This window comes from Mustela lutreola, chromosome 13 (genome assembly GCF_030435805.1).
Source record: "Mustela lutreola isolate mMusLut2 chromosome 13, mMusLut2.pri, whole genome shotgun sequence".
NCBI classification, from domain to species: domain Eukaryota; kingdom Metazoa; phylum Chordata; class Mammalia; order Carnivora; family Mustelidae; genus Mustela; species Mustela lutreola.
This window is the reverse complement of record NC_081302.1, coordinates 19025493-19049781: the sequence shown is the minus strand read 5'-3', so window position 1 is coordinate 19049781 and position 24289 is coordinate 19025493. Positions and strand designations below refer to the sequence as shown.

General features: G+C 36.7%; 1 pseudogene; it reads right to left on the bottom strand.

Moving 5' to 3' along the window:
• LOC131813585 (heme-binding protein 1-like) overlaps positions 1-24289 on the bottom strand; it is an 86683-nt pseudogene that overhangs the window by 46732 nt on the left and 15662 nt on the right.

Genomic DNA, 24289 nt, shown 5'->3' with positions numbered 1-24289 from the left:
TTAACCACTACTAGATTCTTTTTAGTCATCTCCAGAGGGGGGAGGATCATCACCAAAAGCTAATTGATTAATAAACCTCTGTGTTTCTGTTATATGAAGGCACTATACGGCTTCTTCTATTCCCAGGGGGAGATAGTGCGATTCCTTTTAGTAATTCCTTAGGAAATCTCTTTCTTAAAGGCCCCTAGGAAAATTTCTCCTTTGTTCTTCAGGGGGGCCCCATCAGGATTGGTGCATCTGATTTACCGTCTTCTCTGCTTAGGAGCACAGTCTTCTGAAAGTCTTTCTCACACAAAAAGTGTTAGTTCTACAAATAACACAAAGTGACAGAATTATAAAATGCTGCCTGAAAAAGGATCTCTTGTCGATTTAAAAATTACCAAATAAGGAAGAGAAGGCTCAAAGTAGTCAAATGCTCACAGTCACACATGAAGTTAGCACGAGATAATGTGCGCTTGCTAACTTTGATTCTGGTAGCTTTCTACCATATACCATGGTAAGTAAGATAAGCCTCACGGTTTCCAATTTTGTGCTGGGGTTTTCTGTCCCTGCATTGTTTGGAGACCATATGACAAGTCTTGTAGACTAAGGAGAGCCACGAGTCAAAGTAGAAACTTAATTTTTTTCAACCTAAGGATAGTGACTATAAAAATCCGAATGTAATTAACATTAAAAAAATTCCTTGACTTTTCACCAAACTCAAATTACTCACCAGTGATGCAACATTATCTGGGACCAGTAAAGCAATTACAGAAACAAAGACTTTCTCTTAGTAAAATGAAATAGACCCAGGTGGAAGACCTATTTATATCTGCCTCCCCCACCCCCCCTTTTTTTTTCCTGGACTGAGTTTCAAGGAGAAATGAAATTTTGGAACTGGATGACTCAATTATGTAAATGCATTAATTATATATGGAACAGATTCTATTTTATATTTTTTCCACTTCTCCTTATGACTAGTAGAATTGTTTTTAGATACATGCGTTTTCCAGGGTTCTGAGAAGATAAATGTTCCATAAATGTGCACCACTTAGAAATACAGTTCAATTAACTGTGTCCTCTATCGCTCCTCCAGGTATGAATATTTTGTAATAGGTAAGACAATTTTAGTATTGGTGAGATGCATTGCTAAAAGTTTCCACAAGCCTTCCACCTAATTTGAAGAAACTATACTATTATGGCCTCATAAGTAGGTTATTAGGCTTAAGTTGATGCTGGAGGAGGTATAAAAGCTGATCTCCTTCTGCAGGACCACAACCTATTGCTGTTCTTTAAAAACACAAGTGTAGGGGTGCCTGGGTGGCTCAGTGGGTTAAAGCCTCTGCCTTTGGCTCAGGTCATGATCCCAGGGCCCTTGGATCCAGTCCCACATGAGGCTCTCTGCTCATTGGGGAGCCTGCTTCCCCCTCTCTCTCTGCCCACCTCTCTGCCTGCTTGTGATCTCTGTCTGTCAAGTAAATAAATAAAATATTTTAAAAATAAAATAAATTAAAAAATAAAAACACAAGTGTGTTTTTCCTTGCTGGTGAATGTTGTTTGCACTATCACTTTTTTAATCATAATGTCTTTTTGGTACACAGATACATTGCCAACAACAAGGCAGGACACTAATGCTAATCTCATATGGTTAATCTGGAAGCTGTTTATACCAAAATAAAGAACAGAAAAGTGCTTCTGAAAGAGCATTGCAAACGTGATTGCCAAGTAGAAGAAATAGATATACATAGATGTCCATCTCTGTTCTCTGTTTCTCCATCAGTGACCCTCTGCTTTTAAATGATTTCTCTTTTCCTAGTGGAAACCTTTTCTCAGATTCTTAATTGATTATAGAGTCAACTTGAACTTAAGACCATCCACTGTAGGACACTTTAATTTTAAAGGAATAATAAAAACACTTAACTGAAAGGATTAAGGTGCAGTGTCTGTCTAGTAGGCCAGCATTTGAAGGGAATTGGGATATTTTTCCAGTTTCTCTGGAATCCTGCTGTGTGTATCCACTTTGAATTAAAGTTTTGGTTTTGTTTTTTTTTAAGATTTTATTTATTTGACAGAGAGAGTTCACAAGTAGGCAGAGAGGCAGGCAGAGAGAGAGAGAGGAGGAGGAAGCAGGCTCCCTGCCAAGCAGAGAGTCCGATGCGGGACTCGATCCCAGGACCCTGAGATCATGACCCGAGCCGAAGGCAGCGGCTTAACCCACTGAGCCACCCAGGCGCCCCTGAATTAAAGTTTTTATAAGCGCCTGGCACAAGGCTTGTCCCTTTCCGCAGGACTCTGGTATAGCCCCTCCCTTTCCAGGCCCTTCTCCTTCTGTACAAAATCTAGGCAGTGAGAGCAATTTAACATTTTTACTTGAATTTTGATATACTGTTAGTACACTAAAAATGCACTGTTAGTGTATTTTTGACACTGCCCTGGTGGTTATCATCTTAGTACCATCAATAATTTCTCAGAATTCCCTTCCTGTGCTGCTCAGGCCTATGTGCTGAGCAGAAGCGATGAGAGATTTGCAAGGTGGAAGTGAAGCAGAAGCCAGGATTTCCAGAGTCTCACATCCCCATTCGTGGGGCATGTTCCCAGAGGGTTTCTTGCCATGCACTTTGCAGGCTTCCCTGAGCTGTGGGCCTGCCTGCCTTCCTCTCCTCCAGCTCCTCTTGCTGTTGAAGCACGTTATTGGTTGTGGTATTTGCTTGCTGGCTCTCCCCTTCCTAATCTTCAGAACCCCATCCTGCTCCTTCTCTATGGGTGGAAATGCTGACTCCTACATGAAACTTCTTATCCCGTAATAATTGTAGTGGTTTTGTTTTCTTAACCAGACCCAGTCTGATACAACTTTCTGAGACAATTTTAAACTTTTTTTGTAGTAGAGAAAACTTCTTGAATATTTGTAGGTGAAAATGATGCCTGAGGCATGCTCTGCCAAAAACATAAGTAATTTTCAAAAATATGTTTAAGTTTTTGTATGATTTTGATGTAATAAGGGGCAAAACTTAAGACTCTTATTTAGATTTTTTCATAAACATGTAAAAGTGAGAGGGCACAAATATATTAATGGATACAGCCAATATAATTTTTTTTTAATTTCATACAGTGGATCGAGATTTTTTTAGATTTCAATATATAAAATGTTCTATAAAAACAATGTAGGTTTTTTATATAACTATAGATGCCTTCTAATATATTTCTTTTTTTAGTTTTTTAAATTTAAATTCAACTAGCCAATATATCATTATATTTCCATAGAGAATACAGAAATAAAGATACTTATATTTGCATCATTTCCAGCTATTTTTTCATTAGTTCTGTAAAAAACATATAAATACTATTGGATGTATCTATATCTTCCATTTAACCAAAGCCAGCAAAAACATTATCACCTCACTAAATGTTTTCAAACAAGAATTCTAATTTTAAACAAGATCATCTCTCTTCATTTTGCTGGAAGTCAATGGTACACAAAAAAATCACTACATTGGTGACTAAGACCTTTTTCATCTGTCAGGTTGAACAGAAGCATTGAGAGAGTTAAGAAGGCGAAGTAGTGGGGTACCCTGGGCTTTCATTGTCCCTGGAGCACAGATGGATTAATATCAAAATATTTCGAACACCTAGGAAATAGATCTGAGAGACAAGCTGAAGAATTAAAGGTAGAGAACATGGCAGGTATGAGGTATGGAGATGGGAACTGGAGAGAAAAGCCAGAGTGCCACGAGGGAAGGGAGCCCTTTCTGTGGAGATAGAAAGAAAAAGAGAGGCGGGAGAGAGAGACCAATGTCTCAGGTTCGTGCAAGAAAAGCTCTTCCCCCAAACTGCTGACTGGTGAGTCAAGAAGGATGCCAAGCTTTTGCAAGCAGCAGAGCTTAAATTCTGAGGCTTTGAAAGTACATTCCATTGGCCTGAGATGAGCCGCGTGGCCATGGTGGCGGTCCTGGGGAGGAGGACCTCATGACCCAGGACGTCATGATGTGCGGATCCCCTGGGTTGCACTGGGTAAGAACGTTCCCCCTTTTGGCATATATTTGAAAGTACATTTGAAAAAGTACGTTGCCTCTCCAAAAACAAAAGACCTAGTCGCCGCCACTGAGCATCTGTTCATTGTCAGGGTGGACAGAGGTGTTTGTAGATGGCAGAGAACCTGGTTGTTGCTTCTGTGCTGTGCTTTACCATAAACTCCAAGCACTTCTGCCGCCATGTGGCTATTCTGGGATGACGTGGCGCAGCTCATAATACAGTGAGGCCCTCTGGAGGAGGGGAGCACGTCCACACTATTGCTGGGTCCTTTAAGACTGGGAATTTTGAATCCCAGCCTTGTGCCAGAGAGAAAACACAGAACTGCGGCAGCAAGCATGCCGACAGACCCAGGCACAGACAGGGGGAGGGCAGCACCTGACGGGAGCCAGGGACACAAGAGGAAAGATCATTCACTTTTCTATGAGAACTTCCTGAGCAGCAGAGGGTATGTTCTCTCCTCTCAGGGGATCTCCTCCCACTCACCCATATGGTCAGGCTTCAATGACCAACACTGGGTCCCCACGCGAGGTTAGAGCTGCTGATCGCCCCCCTCCCGCTCCCAATAGGTGCATCTTTACCAGGGCAGGTCTGTGAGGCAATGTAGCAGGGCTCTCTCCCAGAATCCTAGCACCGGACCCCTGCAGGCACCAAGTCTACTCATCGTAGAATGCTCCAAAGCACCAGCTTTCGTTCTGGTGGAAATAGGAGCAGTTCTTAATTGTTTTTTTTTTTTTTTTTCCTTTTGCTTTGGAATCAGGCTCACAGCTTTTTGTTTGTTTGAGTTTTTTTGGTTCCTTTCTCTTTTCTCAGATCAGGCTCCCTCAACCCCACCCTAGGCTTATTTTAACAAATCAAAGCACCTAGGTAAAGGTCCAGACTCTTTTTACTGCAAGCAAGGAAGAACTCTACAGAGGACTATGTGCAGGAACCCTACCAAACTTTCATAACATGCAAAAGACAGAAACCTAGACAAAATGATAAGATGGATGAATTCTCCCCACAAGAAGGATCAAGAAGAAACGACTGCCAGGGATTTACTCAAAACAGATTAAAAACAATATATCTGAACAAGAATTTAGAACAATCATAAGAATACTAGCCGGCTTGAAAGAAGCATGGAAAAAAACCTGGCTGCAGAGATAAAAGACTTAAAAACCAGTCAGACTGAAATAAATGCTATAACTGAGAGGCAAAACTGGATGTAATCACAGTGAGGATGGAAGAAGCAGAGGAATGAATAAGTGATATAGAAGATAAAACTATAGAAAATAACGCTTATGAAAGAAATTGAAGATGAAACCAAGAAATGGAAAAACATTTGATGCTTAAGGATTAGAAGAACAAATATTTTTAAAATGTCTGTACTACCCAAAGCAATCTACACATTCAATGCAATCCTTTCCAGAATAACACCAGCATTATTCACAGAGCTAGTACAAGCAATTCTAAAACTTGAATGGAGTCAGAAAAGACTCTGAATAGCTAAAGAGATGTTTAAAAAAAAAAAAAAACAAAACTGGAGGCACCACAGTTCCAGACTTTAAGCTCTATTACAAAGCTGAATCGTCAAGACAGTATGGCACTAGGACAAAAACAGACACGGAGATCAGTGGAACAGAATGCAAAACCTAGAAATGGACCATCAATTCTATGGTCAACTAATCTTAGACAAAGCAGGAAAGAATATCCAATGGAAAAACATCACTAACAAGTGGTGTTGGGGAAATTGGACAGCCACATGCAGAAGAACAAAACTGGATCACTCTCCTACACCATACACCAAGATCACTTCAAAATGAATGAAAGACTGTGAGACAGGAAACCGTAAAATCCTAGAGGAGGACAGAGGTAGCAATCTCTCTGAACTCGGCCGCAGGAACTTCTTACTAGATACATCACCAGAGGCAAGAGAAACAAAAGCAAAAATGAACTATTGGGACATCGTCAAGATAAAAATTTCTGCATACTGAAAGGAACAATCAACAAAACTAAATGGCAGTCTACAGAATGGGAGAAGATATTTGCAAATGATATTGTGATAAAGGGCTAATATCCAAACTCTATAAAGAATTTATCACTCAATACATGGAAAAAAAAATAATCCAGTTGAGAAATGATTAGAAGACATGAACAGACATTTCTCTAAAGAAGAAACACAAATGGCTAACAGACACATGGAAAAATGCTCAGCATCACTTGGCATCAGGGAAATACAAAACCACAAAGAGATACCACCTCACTTCTGTCAGAATGCTAAAATTAACAACACGGGACAAACAGATGTTAGCAAGGATACAGGGAGAAAGGGAAATTCTTACTCTGTTGGTAGGAATGCCAACTGAGGCAGCCACTCTGGAAAACAGTATGGAGGTTCCTCAAAAAGTTAAAAATAGAGCTTCCCTATAGGCCAGCAGTTGTACTGCTAGGTATTTATCCAGAGGATACAAAAATACTAATTCAATAGGGAAAAGAAAATGCCCCCCTAATGTTTACAGCAGCACTATCAACAAAAACAGATTATGAAAAATGCCCAGATGTCCAACAACAGATGAATGGATAAAGTAGAGGTGGTATATATGTGTGTGTGTGTGTGTGTGTGTGTGTGTGTGTGCGCGCGCGCGCGCGCAATGAAATATTATCCAGTCATCAAAAAGAATGAAATCTTGCCATTTGCAATGATGTGGATGGAGCTAAAGTATATTCTAAGTGAAAGAATCAGTCAGGGAAAGACAAATGTATGATTTCACACATATGTGGAGTTTAAGAAACAAAAAAGATGAACATAGGGGAAAGGAAGGAAAAATGAAAATAGGGAGGCAATACATAAGAAATTCTCGACTATAAAGAACAAAATGAGTGTTGCTGGGGGAGGTTGGTAGGAGGCTGGCCTAAATGGGGGTGCTTTACGGGAGGCCCCTTGTGGTGGTGAGTACTGGGTGTTACACGCAAAGTGATGAATTACTAGATTCTATTCCTGAAACTAATATTACACTTTCTGTTAACTAACTGGAACTTAAATAAAAACTTGCAAGAAGAAAAAACCAGAAAAGTGATCAAGAGAAAGCTAAGCAAAATTTATTTACTTGATAAAGTGCTAATTTCAATGTTTTCTCATGCAAATTTCCTACTCTTACATTGTTTATGCTCACCGGGCATCATAATGTGTATGAAAATGAGTCCAGATCTGCACTTTTTGAAACCTGTGCTCTTATCAAAGAAGCTGTGCCATTTTCAAAGGCCATTTCATCGCACATTTATATAAAACAACCTAGTATCTAAGATTTTCTTATTGTGACAATAACATGAGTCAAGCGAATGCTCTGAAAAGGACACTCAGGGTTGGAGTCAAGTAGGCATTACTTTTGTCGCAATAAAGATTCATAAAGTATTGTTAAATAAATAAATTTCACGTGCTACTCCTCACCACAAACCCCTCCAGAGTCGTCCTGGTGGGAGGCCACATTATCAAAGTTCAGTATAAAATTCAGAGTATCTGCCTTGTGCTAAGAACCGAGAGCTCGAGCATGAAAGTCCTCTTTGTGTTTTGTATCACAGAACAGTGATTTACCCAATAGACATTTTGTTGACAGATGAATGTTTGCCTCTTAAAGCCAATCAGTCAATATAGTCCTTAACATACACATTAAAGAAAGACATGTGATAAAGAATTGAAAACTCTCGGCACATTTTAAATCCAATTTTACTCTTTGAAATTTTAGCAAAATCTTAAGAGTTTGAGGAGGCATAATGCAGGATAGAAAAGTTGTTCTCTCATTTGTACCTTGGGTAGTTCTCAAAAGCAACTTGTTTTTAATTAGTCAAAATATTTGGTGTTCCGACACGATTATTCCAGCAAATTTGATTAAACTTTTGCGTCCATAAACTCAACACTCTAAGGAATTGCCTTGTTTTAGAACAAGTTTACTTTTGTTGTTGTTAAGCATATTTTACACTTAATGCATTTTTGAAAGCCTGTTATTATGAAATCTGAGTTGCGGAAACAAAATATGTTGCTGGTACCTCATTTACTTGAACACTTCATTTTTTTTTTGTACTTTGATGTTCTTTTTCAGACCAGATGAGAGATGATTTATTATAGATGTCCTAAGTGATCTTGGAGATTTTGCTTCCCTGGGAAATTTGAGGTGGCAAAGTTCCTGTCTTAACTTTATTCCATTCTCAATTATATGAAGAATATTCAGTAGGACTTCTCTTGAAACAAATATGGTCTATGTGGAAGTACATGTTGTGGAAGTTAAATTGTTATTTTTAATTTTGTGCCTAGTATAATCTCTGAGCTTTTTATAAACACAAGTTTGCAGAAGAAGCCTAAGTGAATTTACTGAAATTATCCATAACAAATTCATATGTAACTGAAACTCTTTTTTGCTGAAGTATAATTGACAGACGGTATTCTATTTCAGGTGTACATCAGAGAGATTTGATAGTTTTATACATTACAAGATGATCCCTACAATAAGGCTAGTTATCATCTGTCACCATACAAAGTTATTACAGTATTATCAACCACTAATCTATTCTGCTAATTATTAAAATACTTGAAAGTTTTTAATTGCTTTGTTATAGTTAATGACCATTACATCCATCATTGACTATTGTACTATTTTCCACACAATATGCTTTTTAACTGGCAGAATTTTAAAACACATAAGGTGACTTTTTTTCTTTACTGTAAGTTGCATCTCTAATTTTTCCTTTAAAAAAAAGTAAATGTTTTCTTATTCATTCTATGTCTCTATGCCTGATGTTGTGTTACTGATGAGATATGATTGTAGCTTGTGTGCTAACATCATCATAGATCACCTACTAGGTCAGGGATGTCAGAAATGACAAGGAAGTTGACATTTCCCTGTGTTGTCTCTGAAAGGCTAAGGCTGGAACAGAAGCTAAATGACAGATTTTGCTAGTGACCGCAGCCAGAATCACACTTGGAGTATCTATGCCTCCATGGGCACTTTTCACAAGCCCCCTGAGGTGCTTGTTTCCTGTGTATAAGTTGCTAGTCTGGGTGGGAGACACAGTAGTAAGCAAACGCATAGAAAACCTGCTCTCCATTCTGGATCTGGGGAAAGAGAGGCAGGCAGTAGAAAGTAAGGAAGCCAATACGTAACTTGGCCACGTAGTGATCAGAGCTGTAAAGAAAGATCAAGGAGGTTGAGAGGCTAGAACCAGCAGTGGTGGTTTACAAAGCGTGGTAGGAAGACCTTGGAGGCCATCCTTGTTGAGAGAAAGACCTCTTACTTAGCAAGGTGTGTCATCGTGGTCTCTCCTATCCCACAGTGTTAGCTTTGATGAAGAATGTCCGCCTCTGTGTTTGAGGGAATCCTAAGAGAACCAAAAGATATTTTTTCTGTACCTGCCTTCTAAATTCAATGGAAAATAAAAACAGAAATAAATAAATTCAATGAAAATCTTCCCAGCCATTTTACAAAATGTAATAACAGGTGAAATACTGTTGAGTCTTCACAGCTGATTCACTGTACTTTCTATATTGTGCTTTTTGTATGTCCATTTAAACAGGCATCCAACTATTGACTTTTTATATGTTAAAAATCTCTCTACTTAGGCAACGTTATTAATCTGAGGAAGCAAATTACAAACTGTCCATTTAAATGGAATTATTACAGTTTAACCATTTGGGCTTTTAAGGGACTAGAATGACCATGAAGAGTTGAGTGATGACTGGTCCATTTCCTTCCAGCCCTTAATGAGCCTATAGAGTGTGAGGGGAGAACTGGAATAGTTGTGCACTGACTAGTGGGGAGAGAGGGTTTCCAGATTTTCAAAACCGGCAAAAGAGCTTTTCTTGATTTCCCACATCCATTCCATCAGGGAGTTGTATGCTAACCTCATCTGCTACCACCTCCACATCCAATCCGTCGATAAATCCAGTACTCACTTAAAAACACATCCCAAATGTTTCTAGTCCTCCATTATAGAAACACAGAAACACAAGTGTGCTTAAGCCACCATCACCCCCCTCCTGCACTACTAAAACATTATAGTAGACAAAGGAAGATTTATTTGTCATATCTAGGATGTGCTGGATTCAGGGATGAGGTTGCAAATCAAGGAATAGCCTGGAAGAAGTAACCACTTACAACTAGTGTGTACCATATTCTGATCATGTCTCTCTTATTGTCATGCATTCCATGTCTTTTGTGATCACATGTAGAGCCCAGTCTGGACTTCACGTGATCTGTTGAGTTGAGGGAGGAAATAGTCTATGGCTTGGAGGGAACATCCACCTAAGGAAGAAACATGTAGTTGAATTCAGGGGCTTGTAGGGTTCTGCAGGAACTGTTCTCAAAGAGGTCAGCAATTGCCTGGAGAGTTTTGTAGAACAGGCATGCATTGTTCAGTAACATGTGGAAAGATTTTAGGAAGGGAAAAACAGACTTTGTAGAAATTACTAGTAATTTCTAGTAGAAATTAGACTAGTAGAAAAATAGACTTTGGACTTTGTATCGTTCATAAGGTAGAAACTCTGAGACTGTTGAAATTAAAATGTTTATTTCTGTAAGTCAGAAAGCTACTGAAATTTGGGCACAGATTCATTATGCAATATACTCCATTTAGCATCACTGTTAAGAGTAATCTGGGAATGTTTGTAAGTTACAGTAATTGATAGACATAGGCTGCAACTAGAAAGACATATTTAAATGACAGAATAAGGAAATTAGAGCATTCTACCCATGCATTTTCATCTCCACCCATGAGTCTCTTTCTTCAACAATTATATCTCAGATGAAATATCACCAGGCTCATTTTGCAGCCCTCTTCATTAAGCTAAGAAATCACTCAATAAGGCACCTGGATTGAATTCTTTTCTACCATTTGAACTGAATAGCTTCAATTGGTCTCTCAGAGACCTATCAGCCAAATGAACTGCCTTAGTGTCCTTGCCATGGGGCAATAGAGTCTAAAGTTTAAACACAATTACAGAAGTTATGTTTCAGATGTACATAACATCCTAAAGAATTAGAACAATTTTGCTTTTAGATATTTGAGAAATCTGATTTGTTTTAATTTGGTTTGTGATTTGTGGTTTAATTTGTTTCCAAAAATTGTTCATTTCAAAAAAAAAATCTGTGTTAGCATTGAACTAGAGTACTCAGGGAAATAAACAATAGTTACCTTAGCTATAGATTTTCAACCAAGAATGATGAATCACAGTTTTAAAAATAGTAAAGTTAAATTTCAGTTGGTGATTAAGCACTTCTCTTCAACATTTATGCCAGTGACTCACTGTTTTAAATCCCCGAAATAGAAATATCCTCTTTAGCTTGATAAAACAGAATAAATTCCTATCTTCTGTAGGTATTTGTTAAAAAATACATGAAAGTAATGGAAATATTGTTATTTGTATCAGATAGCAAAGATGCAATAAATCGACCAATGTGGTAATTCTTTTTTTTTCTATGAACTTCAAAAAGTTTTAAAAGCTAGGCCAAAACATTCAATATTTAAAGTTTGTTTAAAGAAACTAAACTTAGATTACTTTTGAAGTTCAAGTATATAGATTTCTTTAATAGGACAAGATGTTGTAAATTACCCAGTGCAGATTTTATGTGCTTATAATAGCATTGCTTCAATTTTGTTGACAAGCCTGCGCTTATCTTTCATAAAAGAGGAGCATTTGACTTTCTGTATATATCACAACCTTAATAAAATATGTAAAATGTTCTACTTCAATTAGCAAGAAAACAGACAAGTTTAGAAGAAGGAAGAATTCCCAAGTATGCTAAGCTAGGCAATCTCATTTTGTGGAAAAACAATAAAAAGTTTAAAACAAAACCAGTCTAAGAGTAGCACAGCCTCTCAGAATATTTTTTAGAGATTGTTGTTTAGTAAAAAAATTATTACTGGAACAGCTGTGGAGTCTGGCACAAAGATAAGGCTCTGGTGATAATATGCTCTATTGCTTACTAAAACAGAAGGAATCACAGTGGCATAAACGTACAAAGGATGAGAGGGTAAAGCACCTATACAACAGTCAATAACATAAAATGTCAGTTCTTACTCAACCTTATTCAAACAACCATGCATGATTTCTCCTGAAATTACTACTCCAGGCTTGATGGTTTCTTCATTAGATTTCTTATTGCCACCTCTACATGGTGTTAAACCAGGGGTGAATAATGGTGGCCCCACAGCATCATAAAGCAGAACCCCTTGCTAACAGTCTCTCTGTAACTACAGAGCCAGAGCGCTGATTAGCTGTGGCATGTTACTTCGAGGGAACTCAACTGGCAAACAATTTCTCTTCCATTATCCCAGGTGATTAGAAGAAGTAAAAAGCAATGTAATTTGCAGAGTGATTTTGTTATTTAAAACATACATGAAACCTAGTGTGGCCTTAAAGTTTATGGAAATATAAATACTCTTTTGGGAAGCAAACACCAAGATAGTCTTTAAAAGGAAAGCCAAGATTGATTTTGACCTTTAGCTAAAAGCTATTTCTCAAAAGCAATATTTTGGGAACAGGAAAGGGAATAATGATGATACTCTTGAGTTTTAGTTTTGCTTCTGTTCAATTGTATTATGGTGGCGAAGTGCAACTATGTAAAATGTTACCCTCTGATCTCAAGATTTAAAACAACAAACTCTTGTTATTTCATCGTTTCTGGGTGTGAGGAATGTGGAGACAACTTAGCTGGATGCTGGGGCTCAGAGTCTCATGAAACTTCTGGCAAGCTGTTGGCCTGGACTTCAGGCAACTGGAGACTAATCTGTGGCAGAATAATGCTCTTCTAAACTCACATACATGGCTACTGGGACGCCTTATCTCCTTACCACATAGGCTTCTCTGTAGGCTACCTGAGTGACCTCCAATATGACTGCTGTAGATGAGAGACAGGAAGCACAAGTCTTTTGGGCACCTAATCTTGGAAGTGATAATCCTATCAGTTCTGCATTCTCCTTGTTAGAAGTTCATCAATAATTGCAGTCCATACTCAACTGGAGGCAATTGCACAAGGGTAAGAATACCAGAAGGCCAGGATCATTGGGCGCCATCTTAGAGATTGCTTACAACATCTGTCCATCTTTGTTTTTTGTGTTTCACATCTACTACTTTTAGTTTAGTTTAGTTAAGCAGACCGTATTCTATCTAATGACAGACATTGAAACAAAGTCTTCTTCCTAAAAATAAGACCTTGTGAATATAATCTTACATTTAAGTGTACATGGCATAAAACTTTAAAAGTCTTTAGGAACTATCACCATAATGTTCTGTAGAAAAGAAGTGTTTTATTTCTCAATATATATGAATATTGACTGTTTCAAAGAAAACAATACACATTCACATACACATGAAGGTTTTATCCTGGGTTTTAAATGGAAATTTAAATTTATTTTTACCACCCATTTGCCAGATTCTATTCGAACACTGACCATTGCTTCTCTATGTATAACAGTGTTGTTAATTTGTATGGAAAATTTTAATATCCCTGACTAGGAAAATGCAATTAACTTCTTTTAAAAGCTCAATATAGTTAGAAAGGTAAGATATTCTGGAATTAGCTCTATGTAGACCTAATTCCAGTCTCCTATCTGCCACTTCCCATCTATGAACACAGGCAATTTTCACAGCATCATTAGGTTAACGTCTTAGGTTAGCAGCACTCAGGCTGCTATAATACAATATCACAGACTGGATGGTTTAGAAACAACAGAAATTTCTCACTATTCTGCAGGCTGGAAGTCCTAAATCAGGGTTCTAGCATGGTCAAGTTATGGTGAAGGGCCTTTTCCAGCTGCAGATTGCCAGTTTTTCATTGTGTCCTCTCCTTGTGGAAGAAGGACAAGTTAGCTTTCTGGTGTCCCTTTTTGAGAGCACTGGTCCCACTCATAAGATTCAGTCCTCATGATCTAATCACTTCCTAAAGACCTAATCCACCCTAGGAAAGGAAGAAATGAGACAAGATGGGATTGGGAATGAGAGGAACACTAAGAGACTCTTAATCTCATAAAACAAACTGAGGGTTGCTGGGGGGAGTAGGGTAGGGAGAGGGTGGTTGAGTTATGGACATTGGGGAGGGTGTGTGCTATGGTGAGTGCTGTGAAGTGTGTAAACCTGGCGATTCACAGACATGTACCCTGGGGCTAATAATACATCATATGTTAATAAACAATTAAAAAAATTTTTAAAAGACCTAACCCTCCAATACCATCACCTTGGGCATTAGGTTTTCAGCACACACAAAATTTGGGGGGGGACATCTACCCATAGCAATTATCTCATTTTTTAAAAAGGAGTGGCTTAAAGCATTTTTAAGTTTTCTTTCCATTGTAAAAAACTGTCATTTTAAGTGAAGCATACCATTAAGTAAGAAAGAAGGCAATGAAAAAATAATGGTCTTTCATATGTAAAAGTAGTCTGAATTTTAATGAATGCTTATATTTTAACCCTGTGGCTACTAATTTAGTATATGTGCAATGTGTACCACTGACCTTAAGTAAAATCATTTTTATTACATTTCAGTTTATTGAAAGTATGAAACATTAAAGTAGTCTCTATATACTAATATGTATTATTATCATTTTTAAAATGAGAATAATTGCTCTTAAAATAATTTTTATTTAAAAAATACCCTATTTTCCATCTGCTTTTCAAATAATGTAGTAATATACAGCACTCATAATAAACTTAAATGGTAAATAATGGGAGGATACACTCTTTGCTTGTTTACAACAACATGATTATTAGCATTTAGTCATTGAGTGCTTTGTGAAAGAAGAATATTGAACATGAGCACACACTCAATGTTTATTTGTTAAAAAAAAAAAACAACAACAACAACAAAAAAACACTCCGTATACCCGTCTTTTAGTGAATTTGAAGCCACTGTGGGAAACAGGATAGGAAAAGAGGGGAGTGGAGTATCACCCACTCCCATCTCCCTCCCCAGATCTTATTCCACTCACAGGGATGTGCCACTTATCTCTGTACCAAGTGCTTAGTGAGGCTTTACATATTTCAAGATGTATGAGACATTATTCCTTTTTCTCTTTTATTCTGATAACGAACTCTCTGAGCCCTCTGCCAAAGACCCAATATCTTCGTGCAATTCTACATCCATATGATTTTTGTCTATGCCTGGTTACCGTTAAGGAAAATAAATAAAACTAGCATTGACCATAAAAAAAAAAAATACATGGAGAAAAGCTGCCCATTCATGAGAAATTAACAATGGAAACTGATTTTTTTTTTAAGATTTTATTTATTTGAGAGAGAGAGTAAGCAAGAGACAGTACATGAGCAAGGGCAGAGGGAGAGGGAGAAGCAAGCTCCCCTGCTAAGCAGGGATCCTGATGCAGGGATGCGGGCTCCATCCCAGGACTCCTGGCTCCATCCCAAGACTCCTTGGATCATAACCTAAACTTGAAGGCAGATGTTTAACTGAATGACCCATCCATATGCCCCCCAAACTGATTGTTTTTACCAAATTTCATACTTTGTTAATGTATGTTAAAAAGAAAATGTAAGGTTAAATTATGCTGAATTTTGCCTATTAGAGAATATTAGAATCAGGCATAATTTTTCATAACTTTTGTTAATTGACTTATACTATTAAATATTTTTGCTTCTTATTGTTTAATACTAATTTAACTCTGCCAGTCACTTTTGATCAAAAAGAAAATCAGTTCAAAGTCCAGTGTTATTTTTCACCTTCACCATTAAGTAAATCTGTACATTTTTATAAGTAATGGCTTTACATTCAGTATCAAATGTCAAGATTATTTAGTTCATGATAAAAATGGAAATATATTTTAATGAAATACAATCACAAAAAAAATCTATAAAAACTTAAGGTATATCTTCTATATTCATAAATAATAAAATATCTAAATTTTTAAAAATGGATAGCTTTAACAGCCAGTGGGAGATTGCAGAGAAAATTTTCAGTAAACTAAAGATCAGAGAAATTAAATTTGAACATCAAAGAATAAAATCAATAAATATAAGCAAGAGAAAGAACCATAAACATGAGGTAATATCAGTTATTTTATCCTATGTATATTTTGAATCTTAAAAATAGAGAATGGGGGCACCTGGGTGGCTCAATGGGTTAAAGCCTCTGCCTTCGGCTCAGGTCATGATCCCAGGGACCTGGAATCAAACCCCGCATCCAGCTCTCTGCTCAGCAGGGAGCGTGCTCCTGCCTGCTTTTGCCTGTCTTTCTGCCTACCTGTGATCTCTGTCAACTAAAAAAAAAAAATCTTTAAAAAAAATAGAGGATGGAATATGAAATGTTAGAAAAATACTGGCTGGAAATTTCCCAAATTTAATGAATAATAAATTTAGAAATTAAGAAACATAGGGAATACAGAGCAAGATAAATCCCTGTGCTATAAGAAATTCTAACAGACATTTTGGGCTGAAGGAAATGATATTAGAAACCAGGAATAAAGTGACAGAAGACATACACAATTTTCCTTTATTAATAAATTCCAAGGATGTAAACCATTTAAATATATAGTTATAATATTGTGGAGCTTAAAACATGTAGACATAATTTTAGGGCACTTGTGAGAATTCCTGGGTGTTACCAACTCCTGAAACCAATGTTATACTATATGTTAACTAGAATTTAAATAAAAACTTGAAAGAAAGAAAAATAATAAATATAAAACCAGAGGAAAACCATGGGAGAAATGGTACTTAACTATTGCAGAGTTATTTTCTCTGAAGTGGCACAATGATAATTTTTAGTGGACAAGTGGAGGATATGTATAGTAATCCCTTGAGCTACCACACATGGAGAAATACAAAGAGGTCTGATGGCAAGACCTCAGTACTCTGGTTTCTCTTCAAACCATATAAATCTTTCACCTTTTACACCAACATACCAGTCAAGTTTTCCAGACTGTTTTTGCTTTTTGGGGAGAAAAGTTAGAAATAAAACATCAGTAGACCTAGAATATATTATTGATAAATATGCAGATTTTTATGCAGTTCCCCTCATGCCTACCAAGGTCCCCTCCTTGGGGAAGTAGAATGCCTCCATCCATACAAGATTTATGCTTATCTGTTTTCTAAAGAAAATAGATCCAACCACAACCAACAATTCAGAATTCTTGTGCTTTAAGTCATCAACTGAGGATAAAATGATGACCTGCTACTACTTACTTCGTATTATAAAGTTTTTTGAGAGTTGTGAATAGGTCAATTCTTTATAAATAACAGCCTATTCATAAACAACATCATTATCCTTCTCTTTATAAAATAGCTTAGATTCCTATGTTTAAAAAGGAAATCATATGTTTCCTGAGTACTGTCATTACCTATATTTTCCTAAGTAGAAGCAAGTTTGGAGCACCACTGGGAAAAAAAGTATGCAGGTACCATTTGCTTGAAACAAATTGTATATGTAACGTAAAATGCAAAGAATGATTCAGAAAATGTAAATTCAAAATTATTCACTCTATTTTGGATCTTAAAGTATCTATCATAGAACTATGTAGTTCCATATAGAAGGGACCTTAAGTCACACATGATGTTATAAACGTGCTTGGTATACACGATTGTTTTGATATATATATGATAAAGAGATACAAGTATGAGAATAAGAGCAAGAGAAAGATGGATGGGTACATGAGTCCCTTTCTCTTGTGAGTGTACAGTTTTATAGGTTTTGGTTAATTGGTTGAAGAACATTCCCAGTTTGATGATAAGAGAACATACAGAAGCATCATTTTATTTCAAAGGTCTCCAAACTCACAGCTAGAGCTACCAATTCATTTAGGATTGCCTTTCCTACACATTGCCTTTGACTTCATCTTATTTAGTGTTTAAAAAAACCTAATTCATTGTAATGTGTTTTTAAGGAATTGAACTATAATATATATATATATATGGCAATATATATATATATGGCAATATATATATATATATATATATATTATAGTTCAATTCCTTAAAAACACATTACAATGAATTTTATATATATATATATATATATATATATATATATGCCTACGAATTATGATGTTAGTTTTAAGAGAGATCAGAAATGGAGTGGAGAAAGATTACGGTCCCATATTAGAGGCAAGATATTAAATGTCCCATATTAAAAAGAGAGAGAGAGAGAGAGAGAGAGAGAAAGAAGAAATATGAGGTACTCTACACAGAGACTTGATCAATATGTCTAAAGTTGTACAACAGAATAGTGTTTTGCTTTAACAACCTAAAATATGTCTACTGATGAATGTGGCTCCTGTTTAAACAAACAATGGTGGCATGGGGCACAAACATCCTTTTCTCCACACTCACCATATTATGTAAATTAATGGATGGTTTTCTTAGTACCTGAAGTCTTATGGGCAAAATAGCAATAATCGTTACTTCAAATGATTCACTGCATAGTATCTTGATAGCTAAATTTATGTGTACTTTTTATTTTATAAATCGAGTCTCTGGTAATTTGAATATTTTAGTAGTTCTATTGTGTTCTGAATAAATTTGCTTTCAGGTAAACTTTGTAAGGTGAAGTGAATACGAAATGCAGACAATTTGTTTAAATATTTTAAATACCTGTGTTTGGCCAATTATTTCCTGCTTTTACATTATATTTGGTTTTGGGTGGGTTTTTTTGTTTGTTTGTTTGTTTGTTTGTTTTCGTTTTTGTTTTTTCCTGGTAAGATCTGGATTTTTGCAAGAGCTAAATCTAGGACAAAAGGTTCTTTTCTTTTCCTAACTATTGAACAAAGCTAACGTGTTCCATATGCCCATAAACTATGAATCAAAACTTAAAACAAGGTTCCCTCTCAGAAACCAGACACAGCATTTTTATACATGGCTGCCAAATACATGTCAGATCTATGAGTTCCTAAACCATTCTCCCTGTTTCCCTATCATTTATAAAGGGGAAAATGAGTATATGTGTTGTTTCCTTGAATATATTTGAAAGTACACTGTTGCTTGAGGGAGAGTATTTTTTATATGTTGACATTTATTTCTTCTTTTGCCATTTTGTATTTATAACTTGTCTTCTCTTATTTTTATTGTCTCACTAATCTTTCCTCTTAGCAGATCTTTTATATTTTATTAGAAATAACCAGCTTTCTCAGAGAAGTTCTTTTTATGTCCCTGTAGAACTCAATTGGCCTCAGTTGTTCATTTAGCACATCAGCTTTCTGGGGATGAATTGGAAGCCTTACAAGTGTTTCTTAAGATAATGCTGATGCTTAAAAGAAATCTCTAGAAGATGTTCTAGTTAGAAACAAGTATGTTTAAACATTCAAGTTCTTAAAAAGTCTTTGTAGCCATTTTATTTCTGTTCCTATACAACTGGATTTTTATTTCTTTGCAGTGAAGCTTTTTTTTTTTAATACAGTATTGCAAATCAAATCTTCCTAAGATAACATGCAACTAGGTATTCTTTCATACTCTTCGACATTTGAACATAACTATAGTTGTTGTTAGAATAGAGGTAACATTAATTTACGTAAAAAATATATGATGGCCCTTTTTTCCCCCAATGTAAGTGTCTTATATTTGTAGGAAATACTTTTTGAATACATAGATTATATTATGTAATAATATATTCATTGACATGCTAGTTATCTGAATATAATGTTATGAGTATAGTCTTTCTAAGGCTGTGCCTGCTTAGCTAACCTGTCTTCCTTGGAATCATTTCTTTGCAAGCTTCAGTAAACCTACTTGTAGTAAGCTCGCTTTTACATTTATTCTTATAAGGGTATGTTTCATCTCTTATAAATCCTTTTTAGAAATGCATAACAAACACTTATATTGGTTGGCGATAGAAAGTTTTATACTGAATTTCAGTAAATGTTTAACCATCTTTTCCTTTAACCATTCTAATGTGTTACATATACTGTGAGGGTGAGAATGTGTTTGAATTTCTTTGGCTCGAAGAGTCTCTTCATGCCCTCCTGGGATGGTACTTTTTGTGGAACTAAACATCTTAAGCAACTTTTTCTCATTATGTTACTGCTTAATATTCTCATCCTCAGTGTCATGTGGATTAGAGGCCCTTTTCATCTAGAGAATGGATAATATTGAACCTCAGGTACCCCAGAAAACCTACAATCTATATCCCAAACACCCTTCTATCCTGCATGATTTTTGTTTCTTTTTCTACATCTGCATAGTTCACACAGAGTTGGAAAACAAAAACGGTTTAATAAATGAATCAATTCAGATAATGTAGGTCACCATGTTATGTTAGAATATTTGTCCCTAATCATAAGTGACTCTTAATTTCACAAAACAATCTGAGGGTTGCTGGGGGGAGGGGGTTTGGGAGAAGGGGGTAGAATTATGGACATTGGGGAGGGTATGTGCTATGGTGAGTGCTGTGAAGTGTGTAAACCTGGTATTCACAAACCTGTACCCCTGGGGATAAAATATATATTATATGTTTATAAAAAATAAAAAAGAATATTTGTGCCTAATAAAATATATTCTTACATTTTATAAAAAATACGCCAATTTAAGAGTGAATAAATTAAACTCATCCTTTTTTTTTTTAAGATTTTGTTTATTTATTTGACAGACAGAGATCACAAGTAGGCAGAGAGGAGGAAGCAGGCTCCCTACTGAGCAGGGAGCCCGACACAGGGCTCGATCCCAGGGTCCTGGGATCATGACCTGAGCCAAAGGCAGAGGTTTTAACCCACTGAGCCACCCAGGCACCCCAAACTCATACTTTCTTAAGCCAAGTGTCATCACTCTAGAAAAATGAGTTTACCTGACTGCTCCTAAAAGAGCCTTACTTTCCGGTCTTCCTCTTTTTGATCGTTTTCCCTCCATTTCTGCATGTTAGGATGTTACTTGTTTACAGGCATAGCTCAATCCCAACTCATTAAAAAGCTTTTTCTGATCCATTGTATCAAGAGCAGTCTCCCCATTTTTTAATTTTACAGAGCCCTGCGTCTCTCCCACTAGCTAGAATTATGCCTATTTACATGACAGATAGCTAATAATTATTAGTTTTCATAATTGTTCTTTGTTTAGTTTTTATCTCCTGTAGCCTTTTAAATTACCAAAAAATGTATTTTAAGGATGAAGAAACTGAGGTACAGAACATTTGTAGGTCTTAGAACTTGGATTCCAACCTGAGGAGCCTGATCATAGAGATTATGCTATTAACATTATGCTGAATGTTTTAGAGTAAAAATATAGTATCATGATTACCTCTAAGTTTTAAATAATTCCTCATCTGTGTGTGTTCAAGAATTATTTTTAAGTAGAATTGAACCAATTCTGTGATTTAAATTTGACCTGTGTAGGCTTATCATGTTCTAGCCCATCAATAACTATTCTAAACCAAGTACCTGCCTCTTGGTTTTTTCAACATATATCATGTTCTCCAAACCCAAACTGTATCTAATTATATGATACCATTAGACCGATCTTGCTTCCTATTTCTGAATAATTATCATTCTCTTCATGACCTTTAATCTTTCTGAAATGAAATAATCTATCTGCAACTAAATTTAGCTGAATATATTCATAAGGGGCAATTTGTAGGATGAATTAATTATAAATAAGTTGAAATAATGACAAATAATAAGCTTAATTATATTACACCAGTATTCTAAAAGATTATATTGCACATTTTATCTGTTTATTTCCAAATCTCATTTCAAAAGCTAATACAGACAGACAGACAATTGGGTCTCTTGCACTGATAGAATTTGTTGTTTCCTTGTCCATATTACCAATCATGGCATTTATGAAATTTCATCATACTATTTTATTTTCACATATTATTTCCATATTGTTTATTTCTTGAGGACAGAGAAAATATCTTTTAACTCTATGCCAGCTGCTATTTAATATATAGATATATTGACCTAGCGTAGCATTTTCTAACTACCTCACCAAGAGGAGAACCTTGCCCATTTTACTCTTTTAGTTCACATTACTGTGCTGTATTTTCTTAATAGCCCAAAATAACTTCTGTCATTTATTTGTTTACCTTTGAACATTTTATGTCTCTAAGCTTTTACCTTAAGAGTCTGCCTCCCGGGGCACCTGGGTGGCTCAGTGGGTTAAGCCGCTGCCTTCAGCTCAGGTCATGATCTCAGGGTCTTGGGATCGAGTCCCGCATTGGGCTCTCTGCTCAGTGGGGAGCCCGCTTCCCTCTCTCTCTCTCTGCCTGCCTCTCCATCTACTTGTGATTTCTCTCTGTCAAATAAATAAATAAAATCTTTAAAAAAAAAAAAAAAAAAAAAAAAAAAAAAAAAAAAAGAGTCTGCCTCCCGGTTCACCTGGGTGGCTCCATCAGCTCAGGCCATGGTCCCAGGGTCCAGAGATCAAGCCCCACATCAGGCTCCCTGCTCATCAGGGAGTCTGTTTTTCCCTCTGGCCCTCCTCATGCTCATGTTCTCCCTCTTTCTCTTTCTCTCTTTCTCCCAAATAAATAATTTACCTTAAGAGTCTGCCTTTCATAAAAACAGAGACTTACCTTGCTTAGCACTGAATTTCCCGGGGTGGGGGTGGGTGGTTGGACAGGGAAGTATATCTAACTTTCAGTAAATACTCAATAAATACTTGCTTAATTGAATAACTACTATGTCTTCAGTAATGTGGGAACTAATTTTGTGGAAATAATGATTCTAAAACTACAGCACGTGGTATGATAGGTACAATAAAAATCACATTTATGAGGGGGAAAAACAGCCCCTGATGCACTTTTTGCATCTCACACCTGATTTTAGTCTCCAGCAGATAGGATGTTTCTCAGAAATACTTGTTGGAATTTGACTCAGTTAAGTGGCTAAAATCTAATTTTCTGATTAGAAATCCATTAATGTGGGTGATTTATATCTTCATAAATTAGAATTATGTTAGAATATTTTCCCAAGATAAAACACTTGGTATTTTTTCTGTCTTATAGTTGCAATATCACTTGTTCCCTTGTCTGAATGGCATCTTCTGTAACAGTGAGATTTTTTTGTTGTTTTTAAAGATTTTATTTGAGAGCGAGCACAAGCAAGGGGGTGGGGAATAGGGATAAGCAGACCCCTGCTGAGTGCAGACCCTGAGATCATAACCTGAGCTGAAGTCAGATGCTCAAATGACTGAGCCACCCAGGTGCCCCTGTTTTGTTTTCTTTCCCTTTTTTTTTTTTTAAATTAAAGATTTTATTTATTTATTTGACAGAGATCACAAACAGGCAGAGAGGCAGGCAGGACAGGGGGAGCAGGCTCCCCATTGAGCAGAGAGCCCAATGCAGGGCTCCATCCCAGGACCTTGGGATCATGACTGAGCTGAAGGCAGAGGCTTTAACCCACTGAGCCACCCAGGCGTCCTCCTGTTTTGTTTTCTTAAATTTTGGGTCATAGGCCACTTAGATGAAAGGAACAGCTTTCCCTTCTGAAAAATAAAGATGAGATGATATACCCATAATTTTATATATAATTCCATGCAGTCTCTAAAATAGGCCATGGCCAGACTTCCCAAACTATCTTGTGTCTTCTGATGGAGAAGAAATGAAACATATATATACGTACCATAGCAAGAAATGGTTACTGTTGTAAAACAATGGTCCATAGAGTAGAGTTGGGCCTTTGGGTGGGAGGGACCTGACAAATCCAAGTCTCTGGGCTTTATTCATCAGGGTGACTTCCCACTCTCCACTGACAGTACCAAGACCTCCAAACCTGAGGTGTGCTGTGAGGAGGAACCTGAAAAGTATAGGGAGGCATTGCCTTGACCAAGTGTGTATTATGTAGCTTATTTCCTGGTTGAGTATTAAAACTAAGTGGAAGTCAGTTGTATCCAATGATTCCTTGTTAGTCCTAAACCCAGTTCAACCCTCTGAGCCTCGCCTACCTCATTTGGCATACTCCTAAGGGTTTGTCATGTTGATGTGATTTAATATGAGAGTGAGTGGAGACAATGGTTAAGAATGAAACCTGAAATTGCCTATAAGAATTCTTGGTATCTGATGGCCTGAACATTTTTAGGAAATTACAGTGGAAGTTTGAACTGTGGTTTAGGATTTTGGCTCATGGCTACCTACTATTCAAAGGTTTGACTGCTTCCATAAACCCACCATGATAAGTGAGGAATGGGCTTTTAAGGATTCATGTTTGAAGTTAATGATATTTAGTTAAAGAGGATTCTTGTGAGTATTCAGGATAATTCTCTTAGGTCTCTGCCATCCGTGCTTAGACTGTACCTGCAATTGTACTGATATAAGGAAGCGTAGATTATATAGAAGTAGATTCTAGGAGGATGGGGGATGTATAAGACACAAGTAGTCTAACCAAATAAGAA